Below are 16054 nucleotides of genomic sequence, written 5' to 3' on the forward strand. Positions count from 1 at the left end.
GACTTGGCATCAAAGGACGCAAGATCATCATCCATTTCGGCTACTCATGAGCTGTGCGACCAGGAGCAGCTCACTTCCTAGCTCCAGTCTCAGCTTCCTCTCCTATACAATGGGTGTATTTGTCAGAGCACAGCTATAGACAGCAAAATTCACTCTAACTTGTTAAAACAAAAAGGAGTTTATTACTAAGTATGAGTAGCTTTCTAAATCACTGTAAGGGCTAGATGATCAGGCTCCAGGCTGAGTTTCCTGCTACAGCTTCCAGCTGCTAGAACCACTTAACCTCTGGCATCTTCCTTGCTAGCAATATAGATGCCTCACGCCTAATCTCTCCCCCATACTTAACCCTGTGACAAATCCAAGTCTCACGAGAGTACAAGTGATACAACTAAAATTGCATCCAAAATCATAGCTGCAAGGGCATGTAGGAAATGTCATTCTTAATTGTACAGCCTCTGTACACCAGGAAGACACACCAGAAGGGGTCGGAACAGGTAGAGCAAGCCAGTCCCCACAATTTGCCATGAAGGACAACAGCGCATCCCTCACAGGGTTTTTACAAGGAGTGGTGGTTGTGAAGATGTTTCCACTTAATAAACACTAGCTTTCCCTGTCCAGCATTCCTTGTGCCCTAACACTGGGTCCCAAAGATACTGAGTCCAGCCCTACAACCCCAGACACCTTCCAATGCCCTGTGGCTGGAACTTGCTTCCAGCAAACCACCCCTCCTGTCTGATGGATGTTGCTGGCTTACAGCATGGCTCTACCCAGAAACAGAAAGGTCTCTGCCCCCCAGCAAATCAAAGCCCACAAGGTAGAGTGGTGACTCTGGATTTGAGCCTTGAGGGAGTTCTGTCAAATCCAGAAGGGGGAAACTAATTTTGCCTGGAAGGGTTAGCATTAACCACTGTTAACCATTTGGAGGACTTCCCTGGTGGTGCAGTGGTTAAGAATCCACCTGCCAATTCAGGGGACACGGGTTTGAGCCCTGGTCTGGGAAGATGCCACATGCCGTGGAGCAACTAAGCCCGTGCACCGCAACTACTGAGCCTGCGCTCTAGAGCCCATGAGCCCTCATGCCACAACTACTGAAGCCTGCGTGCCTAGAGCCTGTGCTCCACAACAACAGAAGCCACAGCAATGAGAAGCCCGTGCACCAGAATGAAGAGTAGCCCCCACTCGCCACAACTAAAGCCCTCGCACAGCAACGAAGACCCAACACAGCCAAAAATAAAAATATTTAAAAAACTATTTGGAACCATTTTCTTCCAAGGAAATCATAACCAAAAGAAAGCTGGTATAGCAAAATTATCACACAAAATTGACTTTAAGGTAAAAAGCATTATTAAAAATAAAAATGGCCACTACATAATAATAAAAGCTTCAACTCACAGGGACATATAACAATTTTAAACTCTTAGGTATGTTACACCTTCACAATGTGTGAATACAAAATTGAGCTATCTGTTAAGAAAAATTTATATGTTCACACACTTTAACACACTTCTCTCAGTAATTGATAGATCAAGTGAATAAAGAACAGCAAGGATATAGATCTAAACACAAATAACAAGCCTGATGCAAAGGACATATTATGGAAATCTGCATCCAACTACTTGTTGAACATACAAGGGCTATTTACAAAAATTAACCATGCATTAGGCTGTAGAGCAAGTCTAATAAGTTTCAAAGGCTCTCTATAGGCCACATCTTGTGGCAGCAATGCAATAAACACAACTTTTCAAAAAGAACAAAATAAAAATCTATTTCATTAGAAATTTTTAAATACATTTTAAATAATTCAGGACAAAAAAGAAATCATAATGGAACTTAGATTATTATATAATGTTTCAAAAGAATGACATATGAAAAATTAGCATATCAAAAATTGAGGGATGCAGCTAAAGCATTTCTTGAAAAAAAATAGGTTTAAATGCCTACAGTAGAAAAATAAAGGCTCAAAATTAATGAGTAAAACATATAACATGAAATTAGAAATTATTTAGAATTTAAAAAAGCCGAAGTGAGGGGGGTCACTGAAAAAACTAATAAAATTGAAAGTTTTCTAGTAATGTTAATAAAGAAAAAAGAGAGAAAGAATAAGTAAACAATATTAATGAAGAGGCCATAGCTACAGATGCTATATTAATTTAAAAGATATTAAATTGAGACTATGAATAATTCTATGCTAATACATTTTAAAACATAGATGAAATAGATACATTCTACAAATATGCAATTTAGCAAAAGTGAATGGAGAATTTTTTAAAATTTAAATCAGAGAAAATCTGAATAGGTGTATAAAAGTAGGGCTTCCCTGGTGGCGCAGTGGTTGGGAGTCCACCTGCCGACGCAGGGGACGCGGGTTCGTGCCCTGGTCTGGGAGGATCCCACATGCCGCGGAGCGGCTGGGCCCGTGAGCCATGGCCGCTGAGCCTGCGCGTCCGGAGCCTGTGCTCTGCAACGGGAGAGGCCACAACAGTGAGAGGCCCGCATACTGCAAAAAAAAAAAAAAAAAAAAAAGTATAAAAGTATGTTTTGCCCTAAAATTGCAAGGTTGGTTTGACACTAGAAAATATTCATAACAGATAATGGTTTACATATCTACATTGATAAGTAAAAGAAGAGAAATAATCTCCATAGATGTAGAAAATTCATCTGAATAGATGTAGGAAAAACATTTGAAATAAATGCAAATCCACTTATGATCTGCAAATCCCTTAGCAAACTTAGCATAAAAGGACTCTTTTTAACCTAATAGAGGGTAACTACAAGTGCCTACTGCAAATGTCATACTTAATGTTGAAATGTTGGAAATATGAAAGATAATAACGTATTTCCTCTGAAATATGTTCACACCTCTATTATAGCTCTTATTATGAATTGCAATGATCTATTGACATTTTTGTCCTCCCCTCTCCCAGCTCCCCGACCCTGCACCCAGTGCTCCGTAGAGTTCCTAGCACACAGCAGGCATACCATTCATGTTTGTTGAATGAATGGATGAATGAATAAAGCAGAGCTCCTTAGTGCTAAAATGCAGGTTGCATAGAGGTCACCAGGTAAGTTCTGATTCCCTAGCTGTATCCATTTAGCACTCAAGGACTCTTTGAATGGAATCTGAGTACTGCAAATGTGTTGCCCTATGATATTTAAGACATTCCAGATGGCTCTTGAACCTTCCCAACTCTACTGTGTAAACATCATATCCCCAACTTGTTTTCATTTACTTACCCCTTCTGAGAATCAATTCTTCCCCTTGTAAATGGAAGTAACAATAATAGTATGTTTGCCTCGCAGGGTTGTTGTGAGAACCAAATGAATGTTCATGAAACAGGTAACAGTGCTGGTCGTCTAGCAAGTATACAATAAATGTTGCCTATGGTTGTAACTATTAATAACATTAGGGCTATTTCAGATTTCCATGGTATCTAGTATAGCGCTTTGTACATAAAAGCAACTTCTCAAAAAATGTTTGCTAAATAAATGAATGACCAGTCTGTGATGCTGAAATATACTGGTGGCCTTTATGCAATTTGCATTCACTCCATTCATTCATTCATTCAAATTGAATTGCAGGCCCGCTGCATGTCAGATGCTATACTGAGCACTGGGAATACAGAGATGATTAATCATTAAGATATTAATTAAGATAAGATTCTAGCCTTTGAGGAACTCACAGCATAAATTTATTTTAATTTGAAAAATCTGCATTGGCAGCTCTGTTTTTATGCCTACCTCTCATAAGCAAGGTACATTGACCCTTGTCAAGATGGAGTCAGCATGGAGAAAAATCAAGCTATATCAAACTCAATTGGCCCTAGTGGTTGGTCTTAAAAGGCAACCCAGAGAATCAAGGCTATTGTATTCAAAACAGAGTCATGAGCTGAAGCATGACTCAGAAAATTATTGGCAACTGAAGGTCCCAACTCAAGGGTGGGCCACAGCCATGAGGGATGGTATATAGGGTACCAAATGGAAGTCACCAGCAGAAGACATGTCCCATGCATCAAGGTCCCAACCAACACATCAACACGTGGGAGAATGAATTTGGGAGAAGAAACAATATGAGGAAGGTAATAAAGAGCAACGTCCTTCCTTAGGAAGAGAGATATCAGGAACTAGAAAGGTAATCTCTTCCTTAGGAAGAGAGATATCAGGAACTAGAAAGGTAATCTCTTCCTTAGGAAGAGAGATATCAGGAACTAGAAAGGTAATCTCTTCCTTAGGAAGAGAGATATCAGGAACTAGAAAGGTAATCTAAGCCTCAAACTCCAGAAAAAAAGTTTCACATACCACTAAGTTATCAGACAGACTGAGGAAATTGGTATAATAATGTCATACGGTTTTATATTGGTTAAAAAATTTTTAAATACCCTATAGGATACAATAGATTTTTGTCATGTTTTCCAGCTGCTCAGCACCTTCTGAGAGCCCTGCAACTTGGAAAACATTTTGCCTTATGAGTTTCAACTCCTCAAGGTAGAAACTAGAAAACAAGTCTCCCCAGCAACTTAGCTGCTAAGATGTATGCCTGAGACCTAGGATCCACCTATCAAACTCAACCATGAGAGACTTGTTTTCAAAAGAATACAATGTAAAAAAGAAGGCCTGTGAAATTCACCTTCTACAGAACATGTGGCAAATGTGTCCAAGTCTTGGAGGGCAGAAAAGGTGAAGGTCCTGGTGTCTATTCCCTATGGAGTTGAGGCATAGGCTATCAGGAGTGGTACTTTTGCCAGTGAAGGGCCTTGTAGCATAACTGCGCATTGTTTCCAGTTGTGTAGCATTCGAGCCAGAGTCTCTAGTCCTCCAGGAGGTTGGGGAGATTTTCTCCTTAAACCAGCTTCACTGGATTCTTACAACCAACAATCCTGACAGATATAATTCGTTAGACCAATATCTAAGAGAGACTGACCCCTGAGGAGGGACAGAAAGTGCTGTCATCTGGGACTGATATGGATACCCAGGACCACCCAGGGTCACTAAATGCCGGAAGCCACTGATGGCAAAGGAGTAAGTGCAAGCTCCATCAGCTGCACCTGGATCACTGAACGCTGTTTCTGTAGAACATGGCTTAACTCAGGGGTTGGCAGGCCGTATACTGCTTTCCCTCTCAAGAACTCTCAGGAATGGGAGCCGGCCTGCCGTCTGCTGGGTGGAAGGGAGAACCAGGAGGGGAGAAAAAGTTGAGAAGCTGGTGAAATACGGTCAAGTGTAGCTGTCTCCACCCAACTTCAGAGCCATCTCCATTTCTCTCCAGCTGAACTCATTGCCAATATTCTAAGAGTTCTCCCGGCAACCAGGTATTTCCAAGAAATGACAACACAAAGAAGGGAAAAGGGAAGGAGAATTTTTCTCATTTATGACCAGAGAACTGCCCTTACTGCTTTTAGAGAATGAGTTTTTTGCTTTCTTCTTATTCCTGTGGCTGCTATGAACTCTCCAGATACATTTGCTCTAAGAAACATCACTTCATTTCTCCCCCTTGATATCAAAGGCTCATACTGCTCATACTCCAGTGGTAGGATGGCTAAAGACTCCTCTTCTTAGAGTAATCCCTGAGCTAAGCACTGGGGTATAAAGATGAAGAAGGCCCAGCTTCTGCCCTCAGGGTGCTGGGTTGAGTGGGAGACACACAGATATACCACAATAGAATATCCAAGCATAATAGATGCATAGACAAAATGTTACCAAGTCATGCTCGCCTTCAACACAGGTGAGAGGAGGGAAGCCTTTTGAAAGCTTTACAGAAACGAGTGCCATTTTGGCCTTTCTGCATGAATAAAATTTTGATGAGAAAAATGAAGACATCCCAGGAAGAGGAAGCCACATAAACATGGGCATGGAAGTATGGAATTGCAAGTCGTGTTCAGGAAACATTGAATACTTGCTGGCATAGAGCATAATGTGTGTGTGATAGAGGAATGGGGTGCTGGGAGGACAGACTGTTCTCTGGGCTTCTTTCTCAGTTAGAAAGAGCCAGATATTATGCTTGTTGATTGAATGATTACGGCACAAAGTCACAAAAAGTTGAAACAGAGTAAGAACAAAACAAAAATCCGAAACTTCACCTCAATATTTCATCCACTGAACTCTTCAAAAGTCTCTGACAGAGCTCCTAATATTGCTTGGTAAATATGATTTTTTTCAATGGGGGTGAGGTTCTTTGATAAGATGTAAGAAAAGTACTTTAATTCAGTTAAAAATCAGCATAATGATGGTGAACAACTCACTGGAGACTGAAGTGCTACTAAATTATAAACGAGAAAGATGTTGTAAAAGGGAAAGAGTCAAACTTGGAACGCTGACTTTATGCTCTGGACCCTGAAATGGCTAAATTTTCAGGATACTCCAATTTCCTCTTGACTGGTTCACACACTTCTAGTTCCTTCTCTATCTCACCCTAAGCCCTCTTTGCCTCCCAGAAAGTGGGAAATGCCCCTCTTAAACAGATCAAATGAAACAGGGAGAGAAACTATATATTTTAGTCTGAATCCCTCATCAGCTCAGAAAGAAGGCAGCATTGACCTAACTTAGCACCATATACCTTACCTTTCAGCTGGTACCTTTGTGTACCCTCGGCTGATGCCAGCAACTCAGCCCCACGTCTCCCACTCAGCTCTCCCAGGCTTCTTAGAACTCGGATTCCCAAGACAAAGCACAATTGAGGCCCAGTTAGTGCTCAAGTTTACTGAGAATTAAGCCATAGGCAGATACCATCAAAACACATTTCACTTGTGACCTTTCACAGCCAGCGAATTGGAAGGATTTTCCTTTGCCGGGATTGAATTTAAAACGACTTCCCAGGAGCAAAAGGTCAGCCTGGGGAATCATGATATCCAGTTAAACACAGCTAAATAGAACATTTTAGCATGACAATAAATGGAGTTATATTTAGCTGATTTGGGAAACTATCTGGCCAAGGGAAAAGGAGGAGTACAGAGATTCTTCATCTACCACCCCTCCTCCTACTGATGGAAAAAGTAATGGAGTAGTGCAGACAAGCACAAAGGTGAAGAATTTTACTAAATCTGTCCAGTGAGACCGTTTTTGCTTTCCCAACATTTACCATGTTCTGAGTAGGACGTTTTGGTTGAATTGCATAAAGGCTATATTGTCCTCTTGACACACACATGAAATTCCTATTAGCATGACTGGAGCAAGATGGGCTCCAAAGGGAGAACATACCCTCAAATAACTTTCTAGGCAGCTTTGATTTCTAGATATGTATGAGGTGAAAGCACATTAGCCAAACTAGCTTTGATAACAAATGCATTCTTTTTTAACAAGGAAAGACTGAAGGGAAAAAATAGTTGGCACTCATCTGCCCTTAACTTGAAATGCCCCATGCTATTTTGAAATAGCCTTATATTTTGCTGTTGTTAACTAACAGATGGTTTTGTTAGCTGATGACTGTTTCTCTAAATAACTCCTGACAATAAAAGGCTGTGACATATGAGAGCAAAATGGGGACCATAAGTGGTAGCCTTTTACCTCTAGAATCTTACCTTGTCGTCCATCCTGAAATTTGATGTGTGTAATTGCAGCCACTGGGAAGGTGTGGAGTGCTATAGCATCACAGATCTGCCAATAGTTAGAAGAGATTATAGGTGTATGTTGTTTTCTTAGAAGGGAAGAAAATATATTTAATTGAAACCAATTTAGAAATCAGGATCCCTGTTAGTTTAGAGTGAGAACGTTTTCAATGAAATACTGTTTCATTCTGGCTATGAGAGATCCACAACTTTCCTCTCCCAGGCTCAGTGTGCTATTTGATAGGGAATCCAATGTTTGTTCTTGTCCCCCAAGACCCTATCTACTACACAATGAAATGGTACTCTAGGTGAATATAATCCATAGTGATTTAGCAAAAACCATCAGCCACAGCCTTGTGGAATTCATCTAACATTGTTTCACTTAGGGTGACCGATCTCTCTGCTTATAAGGTCTTTTTCATATGAAACTGCCTTCTTTCATTGTATCTTTTTAAAAATATCACCTGGTCTTTTTACTTATCTTTTATTCTGCCTTTGGGCAGTCCAAAACGGGCATGGCCCAACCTGCTTGGGCATAATATTGGCCACTTTCCAATCTCTAGCTGAGGAAAAGGTATGGCCAAAGGGCATTACTAAATTCACAGAACTGATACTCAGGCCTCAAGCCCTTGGTTCCTAAAGGTCTATTTGGTCCAGACACTTTGAATCTACCCTCAACCTGGGAAGACCTTTATACCATATAAATAAGAATAAAGCCTTTGTACAATTCAACAAACAGGTCCTACATAGAACATGGTAAATGTTAGGAAAGTTACCATCTTACCTCTCCAACTTCATCTTGCTCTTTTCTCCTAATTTATTGCTGACCTCTTATTGTTCTCTTAATACCTTTACCTAGCCGCTACAGTGTGGCACACTGATCTGTTATGCCCAGAATCCAAAGACAGCTCCATTTCCTGCTTATTGATTTAATCTCTCACCCTTGGTTCAAAAGGTTCCATGATGATTGTAGCCTACGACTAAAATGAATCAACTCAATCTTTATTCTTTCCCCATAGATGATCTCTCATCCAAGTCTGTGACCACACATTATCACTCTAGGACCATAACTCTATTGCCCTCTAGGACCATAACTCATTCCAAAAAGTCCATGTCTTCCAGAGGCCTGGATAAGCATAGATTACCTGAGACACCTCCTTTTAGATACAGCTAGAATATTGTTGCAGTAATCCCATCATTGACATGACAAGATAATGGTGAACTAAAGTATGGCAGTAACAGTAGGAAGGAAGAAAAATAGTCATATTCAAAATATATTTTTGACAAGACTTGATAACTGATGAACAAAAGGGAATAAAAAGAGGAAAAGATTGAGGGTGACTTTCAGATTTCTGACTTGGAAAAGGTGTTGAATGCTGGATGTGATCAAAGAACAGGGGTGAAGAGTTTGAGATCTGAAAATCATTGAAACAAGGGCGACATAGGCACATGCCTTGTGCTTATCCCATTATTATTATTATTTGGTTGCACTGGGTCATAGCTGCAGCACGCAGGATTTTTGTTGCCACGTGCAGGATCTTCGCTGCAGCATGCGGGATCTTTTTAGTTGCAGCATGGGGGATCTTTAGTTGTGGCATGCGAACTCTCAGTTGCAGCATTTGGGATCTAGTTCCCTGACCAGGGATGGAACCCCTGCATTGGGAGCACGGAGTCTTAGCCACTGGACCACCAGGGAAGTCCCTATCCCATTATTTATGAAGGCTCTTATGTGAAATATGCATATCTTTAATTTGAATAAATTGTCAAAATATAGAATAGGGGGCTTTCCTGGTGGCGCAGTGGTTGAGAGTCCGCCTGCCGATGCAGGGGACACGGGTCCGTGCCCTGGTCCGGGAAGATCCCACGTGCCGCAGAGCGGCTGGGCCCGTGAGCCATGGCCGCTGAGCCTGCACGTCCGCAGCCTGTGCTCCGCAACGGGAGAGGCCACAACAGTGAGAGGCCCGCGTACCGCAAAAAAAAAAGTAGAATAGGTAAATTATATAAAATCACAGAACTTCGAATCCCAGTTCCCTTCTCTGTAAATGGTGATGACAGTATTTACCCAGGATGCTGGTAAAAATAGAACACACTTTTTACAAACCACCTGATACAGTGCATAGCACAATATACTCAGTAAATGGTAGCTGCTATTGTACCTATGATTTGGAATGGCTTACTACACATGATCTGAAGATTAAGTTGGTAACTCGCAAACTGAAAACTGAACCAACAATGAAGTGTTGAAGAATGCAGACAACACCCAACCTGGACTGCGATCCCATGGAATCAACAGCTATTATGTATTGCTTACCTAGCACTTCAGCCCAGCAAATTTCAAGGTCAGTCATTACCATTTCCTAAACACAGGAAATGAGAAAAGCCCTTCACAGATGGGGAAAACACAGCACACTTGCTGGTAGGAATCACACAGTTCAGCTCAAACAAGTTCAAATATTTGATGTCTGAAAGTCATTGTCTATGAACAAATCTCTGTACCAAGACATCAAAGAAAACAACCCAAAGGTACCTCTGACCTTCTTCCTTATGAAGACAGAGGCTGAGTAACTGGGTTGTATATACAGGATATGCAACCTCAGATAATCTTGGGGGCAGGGTGGTAAAGTTATGCAGGCCTTTCCCTCACAGAATGTCTTATGCGCTCGCTTTCTGAAAATGACAAATTGTGAGTAATCTTTTTCACATAAAAATAACTCTGAAAATGATTGTACATATAAACAAATAGAAGAACAAAATGTGCCTCAAAAACAAAAGAGCCTGTTTTGTGAATAAAAAGGACCCACATTTTTCCCACACCCTTTGTTACTGACTGAAATCTTCTCTAAGTAAACTGATCATGTCATCATGCAAATAATTGTCAGAAATCACCTACCATGGTTAGAGTGGAAGCTACTGGCAACCCACAAAGAAAAGTGCATCAGTTACGATTATCTGGTTGCAGGTGATAGAAACAGACTCTGGTTAACTTAAGCAAAGTAACAATAATAATTAACAAAAATAAAATAAATTATAGACCCTAATGAAAAAGTGAACAATCAGGTGTTGGGAGCAATAGGATCAAAGATGCTCCAAGAAATTAGGAAAGAGGCATTAACAGAGTATCTCTTCAAGGGATGGCCATTGGAAGGACCCATTTCAATGCTTTGTGTCAATGTCCCCTCAATGAAGACTCAAACTCCTGGGAGGATAGGGTTAATCTTATCTCAGACATGTGTCCAAACAGTGCACATGACTCTCCCACTAGCATGGAAGGAGGGAAGTGAAGTCCCCAGAAGGAAAATTGGAATGTTAGGAACAAAGAAAGGGGAAAGGCTGCTGGGTGGATCAAACCACAGGTTCCACCATAGCCTGTCTCAGAAAATATTGGTTCTGAACAGAAACAAGCCTTGGCTTAGGAAACCCATACATGCAATTAGATTCACACGGCCAGTGCAGCATAAAAACTTACATTATTCAAACTTTTTAATTTAGAAAGAAATCTGATGTAAGAGCTCATACTCTTAAAAATATATTTCCCAGCTTTGCCGCTGAAAGCATTTCACCTACAGCAATAGCAGCACCTGTGTACACAACTTGCCGTTAGGAGAACTCATAAAGCGCAGATTACGATTTCAAATCACACTCAAAGGAACCAGGACTCCTTAGAAAATACCCGGCTTCATGTCTTAGGACAGAAAAAATTAGGATGGTGATGGTACCTCCTATGGTTATAGCAGAACAAGACTTTTTCTAGGATGACAGGATGTGCTGAAACGACAATAGATCAGCTGAAAGAGCAGCTACTCACCAAGCCATGAAGATTCAAACATCCAAACCAAAATATAATAACAGTTACGGTTAATTAGAACAGTTGAGTCTGCGGAAGGCAAGATTCATTACGGCACAGAAACAGAAACTTAATTTAGAAGGCGTCCCGGGAGACGTAAGGGGCGGTGCGCAGGCGCTTCATCTGCTATTGGTGGCGCGCGCACCATCACGTCTCCGTCAGGAGAGCGATCCGCTGAGCACATGACCTCGGCTGAGGCAGCGCAGCTGTGTGGGCCGCTGCCCGGGCAAGCGTCTTCTTGGCCTTTGGTCCTTTGCTCTGTCGTTACGGGGAATAAACCTCTCTCGAAACTGACTAGCCCACTCCCGGAAAGGGAACAGATATTTAAGATCCTTTCATCTTCCTTCCACTGGAAACGGAGCACAGAGTCGGCGGCATCCGCGGGTGGCGGTTTTGTCAGGTGTCTATCACCTTGAAAAATGGCTGATAGAGAGGACAATTGCTCTGGTGGACATGGACTGTTTTTTGTTTTTTTTTTTCAAGTGGAGCAGCAGCAAAATCCTCATTTGAGGACTAAAACTTGTGCGGTTGTACAGTACAAATCATGGAAGTCTGGTGGAGTAATTGCAGTACGTTATGAAGCTTGTGTGCTTGGGGTCACTAGAAATATGTGGGCAGATGATGCTAAGAAGTTACGTCCAGATCGTCTGCTGTCACGAGTTCGTGCGTCCTGTGGGAAAAGCGACCTCACCGAATACCAGGAAGCCAGTGTGGAAGTGATGGAGGTAAGGTCTCATTTTGCTGCGACTGAACGTGCCAGCCTTGACAAGGCTTACGGAGACCTGACCAGTGCTGTACGAGAGAGACTACAAAAGCTCCAGGGTCAGCCTGTCTCAGCCGACTTGTTGCCGAGCACCTACACTGCAGGGTTGCCCCAAGGCCTTACAGCAGCAGAAGGGACTGTTCAGAAAGGTACTTCCATAACATCGTATTGTTTCTGCTTCCTGCCTTTGCAACCTGCTTTATTTGGTCACTCTGATCCTTCTTGGATTGATTGAAAGGAAACTTAAACTACAACCTGAATGAATAACAAGGACTCACGTGGAAGGATGTACAGATTCTCTCATCTTTCCAGGTAAGTGGATGTTGAGCTGTGAAAGAGGTCATCCATTAACTTTATGCTGTACTTTGTTGAACAAATTCTCTTAGCCCATCAGTTTTTCACCTTGTGGTTGTGCACTTTGAATATCGTTTTAGAAATCCATTTCTATCAGAATTTCCTAAAGACATTTCTCTACATGTTTCTTCTATTTGCCTTACAGCTAATTTTTAGGTATTTCAACCATATGGAGTTTAGCTTTTTATTTGATTTAAGGTAGGGAGCCACCTTAATTATTATTCTTATCTCGAGTTGGTTTTCCCAACATTTATTAAACAGCCCATTCTTTCTTAACTTCTTATATGTAAGTGGGTCTGTTTCTGTAGTATCCCATTAATCTGTCTACTTCTGCTCCAGAAATTATTTTTATTACTGTTGACAGTATTTCATAATATTTGATAAGGACTCCCCTCTGCTTTTGTTTTTCAAAATTGTCTTGGCTATTTATGCACATTTATTGTTCAGTATGTGTTTTAGAATATATTAGTTGAATTCCTTAAAAATCTTGTTGGAATTACATTGAATTTACATATTTAGAGAGGATGTTTACCTTAATGTTAAATTTTTTCATCTATAAACATATTTCAGCAATTTTTTAGGTCTTCATTTATGTCCCTTTTAGTGATTTTTAAGTTAAAATTTTTGATTTATAGTTCTGCTTCTTTTGAGATCTGGAATTCAGTATGGTTTCCTTTTTCTTTCTCATCTAAACTTTTAATTGATATAATATACATAAAGTGTACAGACTGTAAGTGTACACTTTGACTAATTTTCACAAAGTAAGCCCACTTATATAAGCAGCACCCAGATCAAAAAACACCAGAACTCTAGAAGCCACCCTTACCTACCCTCCCAGTCATCATCCTTCCCTACATTATCCCCTCTCTCTTACATTACCACTATCTTGATTTCTATTTAGCTTATTTCTGAACTTTATAAATTTGAAATCATGCAGTATATACTTGAGTATGGCTTCCTTCACTCAACATTGTCTTCGTGAGATTCATCCATTCCGTTGTATATAGTTGAGTTTGTTTACTCTCATTGCTCTGTAGTATTCCATTATATGAATATACCACAATTTACCCTTATGATGGATATTTGGGTTGTTTCCAGTTTTGGACTACTAGGAATAGTGCTGCTATAAATATTCTTGTAAATATCTTTTGGTGAACAAATGTATGCATTTCTGTTGGGTATATGACTAAAAGTGCTCATTTGTGGGGTTTGCCTATATTCAGCTTTAGTTTGCCTGTAGTCACTTTTACTAGATACTACTAAAAATTTTCCAAAATGGTAGTACTGATTTATAATTCCTAGCAGCATATGAAAGTTCTAGTTGTTCCACATCTTTGTCAACACTTACTTTTTTCTCTTCTGTATTTTAGCCATTTTGATAGGTGTATAGTTATATCATATTATGGTTTTAGTTTGCATATTCCTGGTATTAATGAAATTGAGTACCTTTTTGTCAGTTTGATGACCGTTCTTCTTTCATGAAATGCCTGTTTAAGTATTTGCCCTTTTTTTTTTGGTTGTCTCATTCAACTATAGGACTTTATATATTCTGGATACGAGTCATTATCAAATATACATATTACAATATCTTCTGATTTGTGGCTTGTTTTTCAGTCTGTTAATAGTGGCTTTTGATGTATAGAAGGTTCTTAATTTTAATTTGGTCCAGTTTATCTTTTTTTTTCTTTTATGGATAATATTTTTTAATGTCCTGTTTAAGAAATCTTTACCTACCTCAAGTTCATGAAAAAACTCTCCTATATTATTTTAGAAGCTTTATTGTCTTGCCTTTTACAGTTACATTTGCAATCCATTGTGTGTGTGACTGTGAGGTAGGGATCAAGATTCCTTTTTTTATTATATGGGTATCCAATTATAATATCTTTATTATTAAAGCTTTACTTTTTTCCATAAAGGTCTTCTGCATTCATTATGTTAGTTCCTAGATGCTTTAATTTTTTTGTTGCTATAGTGAGTTTGCTTATTTTTTCTATTATATTTTCCACTTGGTTAGTGATATGTAGGGGAATGATAAATGATTTTTTTTGTAAGTTCATCTTTATTTACTTTATCTACCTGACAAAAACTTGAGATATAATCTGCATGAAAGTCCTTTAATAAATAAAATGTAGTTGATGGTTAAAAATATTTTCTTAGACTAGAATAAAATTAGGACAATTAAAAACTTGCTTTTGTGATGATATTAGATTATGATAGTTCTAGATACCAGATATAAGAGAATCTGGGTCTTATTTGCTTTTAATCAAATATTATGAAAGTGGAATTCAGCTGGATATCCCAGAGCAAAGAATTCTGCATTTAGATGCTTTTCAACAGGGTGTCTACACCTTCTTGTAAAAAATTTTCTAGTACTTTTGATAATGGTTAGATTCAAAACAATGTATCTTTTCTCCTCTTCAGTTGTAATGCGTACTTTTAGAACTATTATTTTGTAACATTATTCTTATTTAGAAGAGCTCTTTCAGTAAAAAAGCTTTGAATGTTGGACATTAACCAAAAGGATACAAATCTGTAGCAAGTTAACTCTGTGGGGGAACTTGTAAGGGAAATCTGTTATTACTTGTAGAAGCAATACAGATTCATCCAGAAAAAAACTCCAAGAGAGTATAGCTTATTTCTAGTAACAGTGGTAGATTTTCCATGGGCTCCATGTTTTAAAGTAAGAATAAATAATAAAAAAATGGTGTACAAAAGTAATTGTAATGTGAAGATGGTATTTTTATTTATGTTAATAAGTAGTGAAATATTGATATGAGTAAATATTTTTTCTTACTTCTGTAAGTATATGTATATTTTTAATGTACACCTATGTACTTGTTTCTATCTATGTGTGCAGAAATGAGTGAACACAGGAAACTTGAATAAGTCAAATAGATCCAGAAAAGTTAATTACAGTACCAACAACAAGGACTGAAAAACACCAGTGGCCACAGATAATAACCAACTAGAAATACACAACAAAAATTTTTTAAAAGGGACGGACAGTGTGTTACATAATGAATAATTAGACCGAAATCCCAAAGAAAAGAATTAACTGAACAAGCTTGATCCCTTGATGTCTAGTAGAGAAAACCTCTAGGTGACCTTACTAATTAAAATTAAATACTGATTTGATATATAATTTGGTTCCAGTAATACTAAAACTAGATTAATATATAAAAATGGCAAGATAATACCCAATTTAGGGAAAAAGGAGACAATCCAAATTTGGCAATAAAAAAGATACAAATGGTATTGAGTATTTTTTTTACATGCACAATTCCCTGCAATATGAAAGACACCAACCTCTCCAAAACCAAGTCAAACCTGTGGTCAACCACATATTTCGACAGCCCAAATTTTTCTTTCTTTTCCACTGTGCTGTGCTGATAATGTATCAGCCTTCCTTAATCCTGTCCAAGTTGAGATGTGCTTTGCCTTCACTGAGATTAAGGTACAGTCTCCAAATCTACTACCATCTACAGGTTTTCTTTCATTAGAAACATATTATTAATTATCCTGATGGAAGGAGAGTGGGAAGAAAGAAAAAAAAAT

General features: G+C 39.2%; 1 pseudogene; it reads left to right on the top strand.

The window, feature by feature from the left end:
* The first annotated feature begins 4989 nt into the window (after positions 1-4989).
* LOC112414771 (uncharacterized) overlaps positions 4990-16054 on the top strand; it is a 108858-nt pseudogene continuing 97793 nt past the window's right edge.

This window comes from Neophocaena asiaeorientalis, unplaced genomic scaffold, assembly GCF_003031525.2.
Source record: "Neophocaena asiaeorientalis asiaeorientalis breed wild unplaced genomic scaffold, Neophocaena_asiaeorientalis_V1.1 scaffold225, whole genome shotgun sequence".
Lineage (NCBI taxonomy): Eukaryota > Metazoa > Chordata > Mammalia > Artiodactyla > Phocoenidae > Neophocaena > Neophocaena asiaeorientalis.